Consider the following 13,361-nt stretch of genomic DNA (forward strand, 5'->3'; position numbering starts at 1 on the left):
ATGGTGAGTGAACCAGTGATGAGAAGGGGATTTTCTCTCTCTGTGTGTAACTCTTTCATGAAAGGGGAACCCTTTGTACTGAGCCCAGACAGAAGGATGTTAGAGTCTTCCTTTTGTCTTTTCTTCCTTTCTATTCTTTTAGAAAGATTTATTTATTTTTATTGCAAGGTAAGAGATACAGAGAGGAGGAGAGGCAGAGAAGAAGACCTTCCATTACATGATTCAGTCCCTAAGTCGCCACAATTCATGAAACTATGCCGGAATGAAGGCAGGGGTGAGGAGCTTCTTCCAGGTCTCCCGTGAGGGTGCAGGATCCCAAGGCTTTGGGTTGTCTTTGCCTGCTTTCCCTGGCCACAAGCACTAAGCTGGATGGAAAGCAGGGTTGCCAGTGCCATATGGGATCCAGGGAACCAGTGCCATATGGGATCCTTATGCATTCAAGGCGAGGACTTTAGATGCTAGGCCAGCATGCCATGACTCCTCCCTTCCTTTCTTAAGATTTATTTATTTTCATTGAAAAGGCAGATTTATAGAGAAAAAGAGGCAAGAGGAAGGTCTTCCATCTGCTGGTTCACTACCCACGTGGCTGCAAAGACCAGAGCTGAGCTGATCTGAAGCCAGGAACCAGTAGCTTCTTCTGGTCTCTCTCGCAGGTGCAGGGTCCCAAAAACTTGGGCCATCCTCCACTGCTTTTCCCTCACAAGCAGAGAGCCAGATTGGAAGTGGAGCAGCCGGAACATCAACTGGGGCCCATATGTGATGCTGCACCACAAAGTGGAGGATTAGCCTGTGCAGACGCAGTGCCAGCCTGTGTAAATAAATCTTTTTTAAAAATGAGGACAATGGGACAATGTGTGGTAAAGCAGATAAAGTTGCCACCTATAACACTGGTATCTCAAGTCGGCACTGGTTAGTGTCCTGGCTGCTCTATTTCCAATCCAGCTTTCTGCTAATGGCCTGGAAAAAGGGGTGGAAGGTGGCCCAAGTGTTTGGGTCCCTGCCATGTAGATGGGGGACCTGGATGAAGCTCCTGGCTATGGGTTGACCCTGGGTTGGCCCAGAGCTGGCCATTGCAGCCATCCAGGGGGCAAACCAATGAATGAAGGAATCCTCTCTTTTCTCTTCCTCTCTTTGACTTCAAAAATAGATCTTTTAAAAAATAAGAACAGACTGTTCAATAAGTGGTGCTCAGAAAACTGCCTATTTAAGTAGAATGAAATCAAGTTAGATGTCTACCACCCGTGGTTTTCTCCCCCTCCCTCACCAAAATCTTATATTTTATTTACCTTTTTTTGATGAGGATGATTAAATATTTCTGAACATAAGCCATTGGAATCCCAGCTGAAAGCAAGAGCCTCTGCTGGCATTCCATGAAAGCCAAGACTGCAATGAGGATCCTGCTATTCAGTCACTACTTTTTTTTTTTAACTTGTATCAGCCAGTGAAATAAAAAAGAGAACATACTAAGAGGCATGAAAATCATGATTATGGGCACGGTGGCGTGGCCTTGCTGCTAAAGTCCTCACCTTGAACACGCCAGGATCCCATATGTGCACTGGTTCTAACCCTGGCAGCTCCCTTCCCATCCAGCTCCCTGCTTGTGGCCTGGGAAAGCAGTTGAGGACAGCCCAAGGCTTTGGGACCCTGCATCATGTGGGAGACCTGGAGGAAGTTCCAGGCTCCTGGCTTCGGATCAGCATAGCATCGGCTGTTGCGCTCACTTGGGGAGTGAATCATCGGATGGCAGATCTTCCCCTCTATCTCTCCTCCTCTTTGTATATCTGACTTTCCAATAAATAAATAAATATTTAAAAAAAAAAGAAAATCATGATTAGGCATACATTGTTGATCATTATTTATGGTTACTAGTATTTATACTTATCTTTAACCTGAAAATAGGAAAGCAAATGAGAAATGACTCAAAACAGTAAGGAAATCTAATACAGTGGGTGCAAACAAAACTAACACAATCTCCACAAGTTAATGTGGCTTTTATATAACAAACAACTAGTTACATGGAAGACCCAGAAGAGCTTGTGGCTTCAGCCGGCTTGCCTGGCACAGCTGCTGCAGCCAGATGGGAAAGGAAGCAGCAGATGGTAATCTGTGTCTCCCTCCTTCTGTCACTCTGCCTGGTAAAGCCACAAAACAGCAGCTTTGAGCTCTGTCTCACTCAGCCTTTCCAGAAGTAGTCATTTCTGGAAATCGGCAGATGTGGCTCTGGCACAATGGCTCAACTGGCTAATCCTTCATCTCCAACTGTAGCATCCAAGTGGGTGCTTGTTCATGTTCCAGCTGATTCACTTGCCATTTAGCTTCAGGCTAATGGCTTGGGAATGCAATAGAGCATGGTCCATAGCCTGGGGCCCCTGTACCCATGTGGGAGACCTGCAGGAGGCTCCTGGCTCTAGATTGGCTCAGTTCTAGCCATTGCAGTCATTTGGGGAGTAAGCAGTGGATGGAGGAGCTTTGTCTCTTCTCTCTAGAAATCTGATTTTCCAATAAACTAAACTTTTAAAAGACCTGCATATGCATAACTCCTGGAATTGAACTCACTGGGGAGCAAGTGAGAGATGGCATGGCGTGTAAGCTCTTTACAACTGTATGCTTCTGTCTGCCATCTATTAGATGATGAAACAATTTGATCTTTCTAGAGCTCAGCATTCTAGGCTCTGTAAGAGGGAAATGCTCCTGAATTCAGGGGAGGGGCTCTTGCAAAGAAATGGGAGAATGCCCGTGATGCAGATCTACGGCTGCGTTATCCTCCTCTGGGTTCGAATCCTTTCTCAGAGAGTTGAAAATGACCATGAGAACTGCACTACATTATCCACGTGCAGCAACTTAAAGATGCAAATAAGTTCCATTCCATCAACTCTCATAATACACTGAAATAGGGAAGTAATACATGGGCTCAGCTCAGGCTGTTACTATTTGGGGAGTGCACCAGTGGACTTTTTCTCTCTCTCCTCTAGAAAACTCTTTCAAATAAAAATAAAGCGGCTTTTAAAAAGATGTATTTCTCTTGGGCCCGGTGTGATAGCATAGTGATTAAAGTCTTCATCCTGCAAGTATCGAGATCCCATATGGTTGCTGGTTCTAATCCCAGCGGCCCTGCCTCACATCCAGCTCCCAGCTTGTGGCCGCAGAGGGCAGTGGAGGATGGCCCAAGTCCTTGGGACCCTGCACCCACGTAGGAGACATGCAAGAGTTCCTGGCTCCTGGTTTAGGATCTGCTCAGCTCTGGCTGTTATGGTCGCTTGAGGAGTGAATCATCAGACAAAGGGTCTTCATCCCTGTTGTTAGACAAAGGGAATGTGGCCTGGGGGAGAGTGGACTGCAATATTCCTGTGCTGGGAAACTTTGTAACAAGCAGGTGAGCCTCAGCCAATGACATCAGCCCAGATTCTCTTCCTGGCAGACAGCTAAAAGTTTCCAGGAAGACAGGCAACTTTGTAACAAGCAGGTGAAGCTGTTTTTGTTCCTCCCTTCTCTTTGCTTTCCACAAAGAGTGTGCTGAGGTCTTAGAGCTGGTGCTTCTTCCTTCTTAAAAAAACTGCCTCATTCAACTTGTCTACTGTTTTTTTTTTTCCTTTTCACACCAACTTAATATTAAAAATGTGTTTTCATTTTGTGTCGAATTGATTTACATCTTAAAGAATCTAATACAGGTTAGTTGAAATGGCAATTCTTATATACACTGGCAAATCATACCATGTTTTAGGATATTGCCCTTAAGTCACTATCAAGCAAAGGTTTGTTTTGGTGCAGCAAGTGAAGCCACCATTGAGATGCCTGCATCCCATCTCGAGAGTCCCACTGGAGTCCCCGCTACTCCTCTTTTGATTCAGCTTCTTACCAAGGCATCCTGGGAGGCAATGGATGATGGTTCAGGTGCTTGGACACCTGCAACCCCTGTGGGAAATTCAGAGGGACTTCCAGGTTCCTGGCTTTGGCTACACCCACTCTGGGGAATTAATCAGCAAGCAGGAGATATCTTTCTGTCTCTCTCTGCCCTTCAACTCAATGAAAATAATAAGCAATATAAAAAAGTTCATTCTGAATTTGAATAAAGAAGAAAGTAGAGGTTTAAAGACTCACACAAACACATAAATATCAGTGAAACGAGTTTTGTGTAATGACTTACTGCATCAGTTTTAAAAGGTTGTCCTTTTTGGGGCCCGGTGTGGCAGTCTAACAGGTAAAGTCCTTGTCTTGCATGTGCCAGGATCACATACCGGTGACAATTCACATCCCAGCAGCCCCGCTTCCAATCCAGCTCCCTGCTTGCAGCCTGGGAAGGCAGTTGGATACTGCTCAAAGCCTTGGGACCCTGCGTCTGCCTGGGAGACCCAGAGGAGGCTCTTGGCTCCTGGCTTTGGATCTGCTCAGCTCTGGCTGTTGCAGCTGCTTGAGGAATGAATCAATGGATGGGAGATCTTTCTGCGTGTCTCTGTTCTTCTCTGTATTATCTGACTCACCCCCCCCCAAAAAAGTTGTTTTTTCAGTTTTCTGTTTTATGCACCCTTGGTCGTTTCTGAGAAATCTATGGAAATTTTCAGTAAAGCAAACTCCCCATGGCAGGCTGCTTAGGCTAACACTGTGTCCTTGCTGTGGGTGGAGTTTGTGTCCACTCTAGGTGGAAGCTCACTTTGTCTTGATCAATAGGGGGAGGCTGCAGTTAACACCCCTAGGTCTGTGTTTTTTTGATCATTTGTTTGTTTGTTTTTGGTATGGAAATAAAAAGTGAGACTGGCATGGCAGTTCAAGAAGGTAGTCAGGTCCAGGCTGCGCCACTTCCCATCCAGCTCCCTGCTGGTGACCTGGGAAAGCAGTAGAAGATGGCCCAAGGCCTTTGGACCCTGCCCCCATGTGGGAGACCCAGAAGAAGCTCCTGACTCCAGGCTTGGAATCAGCTTAGCTCTGGCTATTGCAGACATTTGGGAAGAGAACCAGCAAATGGAAGATTTTTTTCTGTCTCTCCCCTGCTCTGTAAATCTGCCTTTCAAATAAATGAACAAACCTTGAAAATCAAAAGGAAGGAAATAAATGTGACAAAGTAGACCTACTCTTTCAAACCTTGGGACTTATAAATTTTAAAATTTCCCTTTTGATTCCTTAACGAACTCTCATTCATTCAATTCCATGTTATTTGGTCTCCATGTATCTGTTTATAGTTTCTAGTCTCTTACTGATTTATACCTTATTTCCACTGTATTGCTTAATTTGCTGAGCCTTCTCTTGTTGACTGGATCCCTTTATCACTGTGTAGTGGTCTTCTATGTCCTTTGTTACAGTGTTGGTCTGATAAATGTGCACCTTCTTCTGCCTGCTTTTGGCTCCCATTTGCATGGACTCTTTGTAGAGAACTGTGTTTCTTGCAAGAAACCCGCATTGTTGGGTCTGTTTGGGCTTTTCTTCCCCATCAAGCCAATCATTTCTTTCACTTGGTGAACCTAGAACATGAAATTGAAGATATTATTGCTAGGCAATAACTGATCACATCATCAAAAATGCTGCTTCAGGCCTGGCGGCGTGGCCTAGCTGCTAAAGTCCTCACCTTGAACGCCCCAGGATCCCATATGGGCGCCAGTTCTAATCCCAGCAGCTCCACTTCCCACCCAGCTCCCTGCTTGTCGACTGGGAAAGCAGTCGAGGACAGCCCAAAGCTTTGGGACTCTGCACCTGTGTGGGAGACCCGGAAGAAGTTCCTGGATCCTGGCTTCAGATCGGCATAGCATTGGCCATTGCGCTCACTTGGGGAGTGAATCATGGGACAGAATATCTTCCTCTCTGTCTCTCCTCCTCTCTGTATATCTGACTTTCCAAAAAATAAATAAATCTTTAAAAGAAAATGCTGCTTCTACTCAATGCATTTTATTGTTCTGCCAGCGCATGTGGTAATTGTACATGTTTTCTCTCTCTCTCTCTCTTTTTTTTTTAGACCTCATGAAATATTTTTATAAATTTGGGCTGGTGGGGCCCGGCTCGGTGGCGCAGTGGTTAAGGTCCTTGCCTTGCACGCCCCGGGATCACATATGGGCACTGGTTCTAATCCCGGCAGCCCCGCTTCCCTTCCAGCTCCCTGCCTGTGGCCCGGGAAAGCAGTCGAGGATGGCCCATAACCTTGGGACCCTGCACCCGTGTGGGAGACCCTGAAGAGGCTCCTGGCTTCAGATTGGCATAGCATCGGCCATTGCGCTCACTTGGGGAGTGAATCATCTCCTCTCTGTGCATCTGACTTTCCAATAAAAAAATAATAAAAATAAATCTTAAAAAAAAAAACATTACAACAGTAACATCACAATTGAGTGTGTAAATGTGTGTGAATAGGAGTGTTCAATCAGCTATCCCACAGCAAGCTTCTGGCACTTCTTTGTTGTTCTACAAGTGAAATGCTTCTCAGTCCCAAGTGGGAAAGAGCCACAGAGAAGGACTTTACTTGGTGGTTCTCTGCTGCGGCCCAAGGAGCTGCCTTCCCTTCCCTCAGCCTGAAGGCCTGCTTGGTCCACCCTGTCCCAGGCAGAATACCCAGCTCCTCTGCTTGCAGCCAGAATTCCAGGAGCAGAAGAGCAGACATGGGCTGGCCACACCACTGCTGCTTCTCTGGCCGGTCCTGGGACTCCTAGCAGCTACCCGGGAAGCACATTGCCCAGTGCCCAAGGCAGTGTGGAAAGCACTGAGCTGAATGAGGAAGCTAGGCTCACTGCTCTCTTGCCTGCATCCCATGCCTGCACACAAGAAACCTGGCCTGAGGATGCCCTCCCTGGTTTCCACAGCTCTGGGAGGCCTCCCCGCGGGAAAGCACACAATGGACCCTGTGGACAGGAAGCAGAGAATGAAGCCGGAAGCCGGAAGCGGGTAGAAAGCATGAGGTCTGCCTTGGTCCTCCAAAGGCCTTTGAATCCCCAGGAGTGGGGCTGCATGGGCAGGTGCCAGGGCAGGGGACGGGGTGAAGCCCAGCTCTCTGCAGACCAGCAGAGCTGGAGTTAGGTCCCCATGTCACTTGGCGAAATGCAGGATGCAGTCAAGGGCCAAGGCACAGAGAGAAGCAGTTCTGTGCTCTGGATCTCAGTGGGGAAGCCTGGCCTCAGGGGAAGGCGCGGCCGCCCCTGTCCACCACGTCAAGCCACCAGCGCCCCACAACAGCCAGGGCCCTTCACTGTCACGACCACGGGCGGCAGCGGGTTCCCCACGCGCCCCAGGCGCGCCGGCTCTGCCCGCGGCCCACCCGCCTCGCTCCGTGCTCGCGCCGCCCTCAACACTCCAACGGAAACGTCTCGGAGCTCCCAAGAGCGTCGAACGCACCCCCCACACTGAACGCTGCCGTGCACCTTCAGGACCAAGGAAGGAACCCCGGCATTCAGTGCAGCTTGACCCCGGTAGGGGCCCAGCCCCTCGGACCAATCAACCCCACACCCAGTACCCTACTCCCCACACCCGGTACCCTACTCCCCACACCCAGTACCCTACTCCCCAGACCTATCTGCTCTCTGAACTGAGTCCACAGGCGGGCGGGGGAAGCTCTCAGAGGCTTCCCCCGCCGCCAGCGGCAGGGGCTCCCACCCCACAAGGCCGGGAGCCTCTTGCTTTCTGAGGGCTCAGCCCTCAATGGGCTCATTTCCAACCTTCTCCTCTGAGGTGGTCCTCAGAGGAAGCAGCTGCTGCCGCCCCAGGTCGCACCCGCTGGACCTGGAGAGGCAGGCCTTGCGTTGCTCAGGATGGCTTCTGCCAGGGGATGCCTGGCACTCCTTGCAGCAGTGCCCCAAGCGCTGCAGCAGGGTGTGCAGCAGGCCCTGTGGAAGTTGCTGCATTGTCTATGGGCCCCACTGGCCCGGCCCCTGGCTTGGGTTCAGCAGAGGGCAGTATCAGGCCGCGCCCCAGAGGAGAGGGGCCCTACAAGCAGCAATGAGAGGGGCAGCCCCATAGGCTCAAATGAGCAGGACACACAGGACAGTAGCTCCCAGGCCAGTGGCAGAGCCCCTTCTGCCGTCAGTCACCTGAGCGTCAATAGGGGCCTGGATTCCTTTGTTCCCAAGCCAGGGCCTCTGAGGAAGACTACAAATCCTGAGAGATGGAGGAGGGAACCCGAATGCCCCTTCAGGGTGACATACACCCAGCACAACACCCTCACCAGCTCCTACAGCTCCAACATAGAGACCTGGCTGCTTAGGGCAATCGGGTCCCGAGCTCCACTCAGGGCATCACAGGGCAAGATCCTCAAGAAACGCCCTCAGGTGGGCATCCCTGCCACCAGGTTTGCCCACAGGAACATCCTACAAAAGAAGGCTGTTGGTTGGGCCAGACCTGCATGGAAGCAACAGAACAAGACCCCCAAGGAAGGCCAAATCAACAGAGTCCACTCTTACATGGATCATAGGAACATCTCACAGAAGCCTGCCAGACAAAATACCAATGAGCCACGGACCAAGACATGCAAGAAAGGTCGGCTGCTCAGGGCCTCAGTCTACAGAGCGCTTCACAGGAACATCGCCAGGGGCAGAACCTCCTCGGCCTTTAGGTACCTGCATGTAAAAGATGGCATGGCTTCCTTTGTGCCCAGGTCTGGGCCTCTGAGAAGAACCCCAAAACCCGAGAGACAGAAGAGGGAACCCAAGTTCCCCTTCAGGATGACCTGCACCAAGTCCAACGCCAGCACCAGCTCCTACAGCTCCACCAAGGGGCCCTGGAGGCTCTCAGCAATCAGGGTCCGAGCTCCTGTCAGGACATCACAGGCCATGACCACTAAGGTACGCACTCAGGGGGTCACTGTATCCTCCAGGTTGCCCCACAGCGATATCCCAGAGGCCAAGGCTGAGGGCAAACCTCTCCAAACACCACATGCCAACACCTCTGGAGATGGGCAGGAGGACAGGGTCCCCTCCTCTACTGAGCCCTGCAACAACCAACAGAAGGCTGAGGGCAAACATGGTGGTAGACTACATGACAAGACCTGCAAAAAAGTTCAGGTGGCTGGCACCAGCGGCTTCAGAGCAACCCACAGCAACATACTGCTGGAGAGGCCTGCAGCTAAACCCACCAGTGGAAAATATGACAAGAACCCTGACAAAGGCCTGCCAGCAAGCACACACACTGAGGAAGCAACCCACGGGTTGATTGATGAGAAGAGGAATGCTATAGGAGCCCCTGCCACAGCACCACAAGTGAAGACAAGAAATGAAGATGTACAGGGAGTAATAACCCCCCTGAAAGAATATGAAGAAAAAGCATTCCACTCCAAGATGCTCAGAAAAACATCCCAGAAAAGTGTGGGAATTCCTGCCAGGAAAATATATCCACTAACCACTGAGACAAGGCCACAGAATGGTCTCCCAACCAAGAAGGAATACATCTCTTCAAGATACAAAAGAATCTCACAGGGGAAGTCTGTGGCAACCCCAGCTCTGGAGCCACAGGCCAAGACACCCGGCAAACACCTGCAGGCTGGAGTCCCAGATTCTAAGGTATTCCACAAGGACAGCACGCTGAAAGGAAAGGCTGCGGCTGAATATGCATGTATGGCACAACATGCAGAACTGTCTGAGGGAGGCCAAGACAGATCTCCCACTTCTCAAGGCCCGTATTGGGCCATGCCCAAGAGGAAGGTCATGGGCTCACCTTCCTCGGCACAACACGTGCACAACTCAGCCACACAGGTCGGAGCCCCCAAATCCAGCAAGCTCAGCAACACTGTGTACCAGCAGATGGTGGACAAACTCGCCAAGCTGTCTATTGCCAAATCACCTGAGAAACACCCGAGGACCAGTGCCCCTATGTCCAGGGAGAGGCACAGAGACACCAACAGGAGCAGTGTGGTCATCTCTGCCTCGGCACCTCTCATGAAGACTCCTGAGGAAGGCTCGCAGGCAGCAAATAAAAACCTGGAAGGCCTGCCAGCAAGGCTCCCCACATGCCCCGGGCACAGCTCTATTGCCCATGCTGAGACTACAGGTGCCTCTGGCCTGGCACCACAGGCCGAGCATCCCCAGGAGAAACTGCAGCCTGGCACCACAGCCTCCACTGCCCTGCACAAGAACACTCAGTCTAAGAAGCAGGCAACTGGTAAACTCACCTGTGGACCCCAGAACAAGAAAACCGGCAAAGTCCCAGAGGCCAGTGTAATGGTCTCTGTTGAAAAAAGCCACGTGCCACAGGACACAATTGTGGACGACGGGTCTTTGGCACCGTTTGTCGACATCCTTGAGGAAGCCCCACAGTCTGCAACTCCAGCCTCCAATACACCACAGTGCAATATCCAGGTCACGACAAACGATGCTTTCGAACCTGCCAGCACACATGTCTTGTTCCCCAATGCTGGCACACAGTCCAGCTCCCCTCCCTCAGTTATACACGGCAACATCCCACATGAAAAGTCTGTGGGCCAATTGATCTCTGCACCACTTGATAACCCTCCTGAGCAATTCCTGCTCACTGGTGCTGCAGCCTCTTTGGTGCCCCAGGAGGAGAATAAAACTGCTGGTGTTTCTGTCTCAACACCACTTTCACAGACCTCTTTAGAAAGCACTCAGGAAACAACGACCCCTGTGGAAGGCTGGCATGACAGAATCTCCAGCTCTGCAGTACACAGCAACAGCGTGCAGAAAGCTGCTGGCACACCCACCCGGGTGTCACAGGCCGGGACCCCCGGGGAAGGCCTGCTAGTTGGCTCCACCACCTCTGAGGGGCCGCACAGCGACATCTGCAGGAGGAGGAAGGCTGCAGACAAATATGCCTGGGAGTCACTTGCAAACATCCCCAAGGAAGTCTCTCGGGGAGCAAAGGTTTCCATGGAAGCCACACAAGAGAGAGTACCTGACTCCACAGAACATAGGGACACCACACAGGAGAAAGCTGCTGCCAAACCCACCCAGGAGCCAGATGTCAAAACCCATGAGACAGGCTGGCTGGTTGGTGCCCAAGCCTCCAAGGCACCACACAGCGATATCCCCAGTGGCAGCACCTCGTCAGGGTTTCGGCGCCTCCATGCCAAAGAGGTCCTGGCTTCCTTTGTGCCCAGGTCTGGGCCTCTGAGAAGAACCTCAAAACCTGAGAGACAGAGGAGGGAACCCGAGTTCCCCTTCAGGATGACCTGCACCAAGTCCAACCCCAGCACCAGCTCCTACAGCTCCACCAAGGGGCCCTGGAGGCTCTCAGCAATCAGGACCCAAGCTCCGGTCAGGGCATCACAGGCCATGACCACTAAGGTACGCATTCAGGGGGTCACTGTAGCCTCCAGTATGTCCCACAGCGATATCCCAGAGGCCAAGGCTGTGGGGAAACCTCTCCAAACACCACATGCCAACACCTCTGGAGATGGGCAGGAGGACAGGGTCCCCTCCTCTACTGAGCCCTGCAACAACCAACAGAAGGCTGAGGGCAAACATGGTGGTAGACTACGTGACAAGACCTGCAAAAGAGTTCAGGTTTCTCGCACCAGAGTCTTCACAGCAGCACTAATTAAAATACTGCTGGAGAGCTCTGCAGCCAAACCCACCAGTGGACAACATGACAAGAACCCTGACAAAGGCCTGCCAGCAAGCACACACACTGAGGAAGCAACCCGCAGCTGGATCCATCAGAAGAGGAATGCTATTGGCGTTCCTGCCACACCACTACATATCATGACCAATACTAAAGACATGCAGGGAAAAATAAACCCCCTGAAAGATAAGGAAGAAAAAGCATTCCACTCCAAGATGATCAAGAAAAACAGCCAGAAAAGTGTGGGAATTCCTGCCAGGAAAACACAAGCAATGACAACTGACATAGCACCACAGGATGGTCTCGTAGAAACCAGGGAAGACAACTCTTCAAGATACAAAAAATTGTCAAAGGGGAAGTCTGTGGCAATTCCTTTTATGATTCCACAGGACAAAACACCCAGCAAAAACCTGCAGGCTGGTGTCCCAGACTCCAAGGTATTACACAGAGAAGACAGGCAGAAGAGAAAGGCTGCGGCTGAATATGCATGTATGGCACAACATGCAGAACTGTCTGAGGGAGGCCAAGACAGATCTCCCACTTCTCAAGTCCCATATTGGGCCATGCCCAAGAGGAAGGTCATGGGCTCACCTTCCTCGGCACAACACGTGCACAACTCAGAAACACAGGTCGGAGCCCCCAAATCCAGCAAGCTCAGCAACACTGTGTACCAGCAGATGGTGGACAAACTCGCCAAGCTGTCTATTGCCAAATCACCCGAGAAACACCCGAGGACCAGTGCCCCTATGTCCAGGGAGTGGCACAGAGACACCAACAGGAGCAGTGTGGTCATCTCTGCCTCGGCACCTCTCATGAAGACTCCTGAGGAAGGCTCGCAGGCAGCAAATAAAAACCTGGAAGGCCTGCCAGCAAGGCTCCCCACATGCCCCGGGCACGGCTCTATTGCCCATGCTGAGACTACAGGTACCTCTGGCCTGGCACCACAGGCCGAGCATCCCCAGGAGAAACTGCAGCCTGGCACCACAGCCTCCACTGCCCTGCACAAGAACACTCAGTCTAAGAAGCAGGCAACTGGTAAACTCACCTGTGGACCCCAGAACAAGAAAACCGGCAAAGTCCCAGAGGCCAGTGTAATGGTCTCTGCTGAAAAAAGCCACGTGCCGCAGGACACAATTGTGGACGACGGGTCTTTGGCACCGTTTGCTGACATCTCAGAGGGAGGTCCCGAAGAAGCAGTGACCACTGCACAAGGCCAGGCTGAAAGCGGCAACGCCTCTTCAGATAAGAGCAACATCCCACAGGAGAAGGCTGAGGGAGCTCCTGGCGTAGTGCCACAGGCCATGACACCTGACGTAGGCCCACGGGCTGGGACCCCAGCCACCACTGTGCTAAACAGCAACATTCAGGTTGACAAGGCAGTGGTGGGTGACCTCGCCCATGCACCTCACGGACAGGAATTCCAGAATCTCTCCAAGGCCAGTTCCACGGTCGCCGTGGAAAACAACACCGCACCACAAAAGACAGTTGCGGATGACTGGTCCTTGGCACCATTTTCAGACAACCTCGACCAAGGCCTGCAGGAAAGAAAGAACTCCCTGCAAGGCCAGGAAGAAATGGCTTACACATCTCCACAAGAGAGCAAAATCCTGCAGGGAAAGTCTGTGGCAACCCCAGCTCTGGAGCCACAGGCCAAGACACCTGGCAAACACCTGCAAGCTGGTGTCCCAGACTCCAAGGTATTCCACAATGAAGGCAGGCTGAAGAGAAAGGCTGCGGCTGAATATGCATGTATGGCACAACATGCAGAACTGTCTGAGGGAGGCCAAGACAGATCTCCCACTTCTCAAGGCCCGTATTGGGCCATGCCCAAGAGGAAGGTCATGGGCTCACCTTCCTCGGCACAACACGTGCACAACTCAGCC

At 51.4% G+C, this 13,361-nt stretch overlaps 1 pseudogene; it reads right to left on the reverse strand.

The window, feature by feature from the left end:
• LOC121166446 overlaps window positions 1-13,361 on the reverse strand; it is a 1,182,205-nt pseudogene that overhangs the window by 944,814 nt on the left and 224,030 nt on the right.

This window comes from Ochotona curzoniae, unplaced genomic scaffold (assembly GCF_017591425.1).
Source record: "Ochotona curzoniae isolate NIBS_2020 unplaced genomic scaffold, NIBS_Ocur_1.0 patch14, whole genome shotgun sequence".
In the NCBI taxonomy this organism is placed as follows: Eukaryota; Metazoa; Chordata; class Mammalia; order Lagomorpha; family Ochotonidae; genus Ochotona; species Ochotona curzoniae.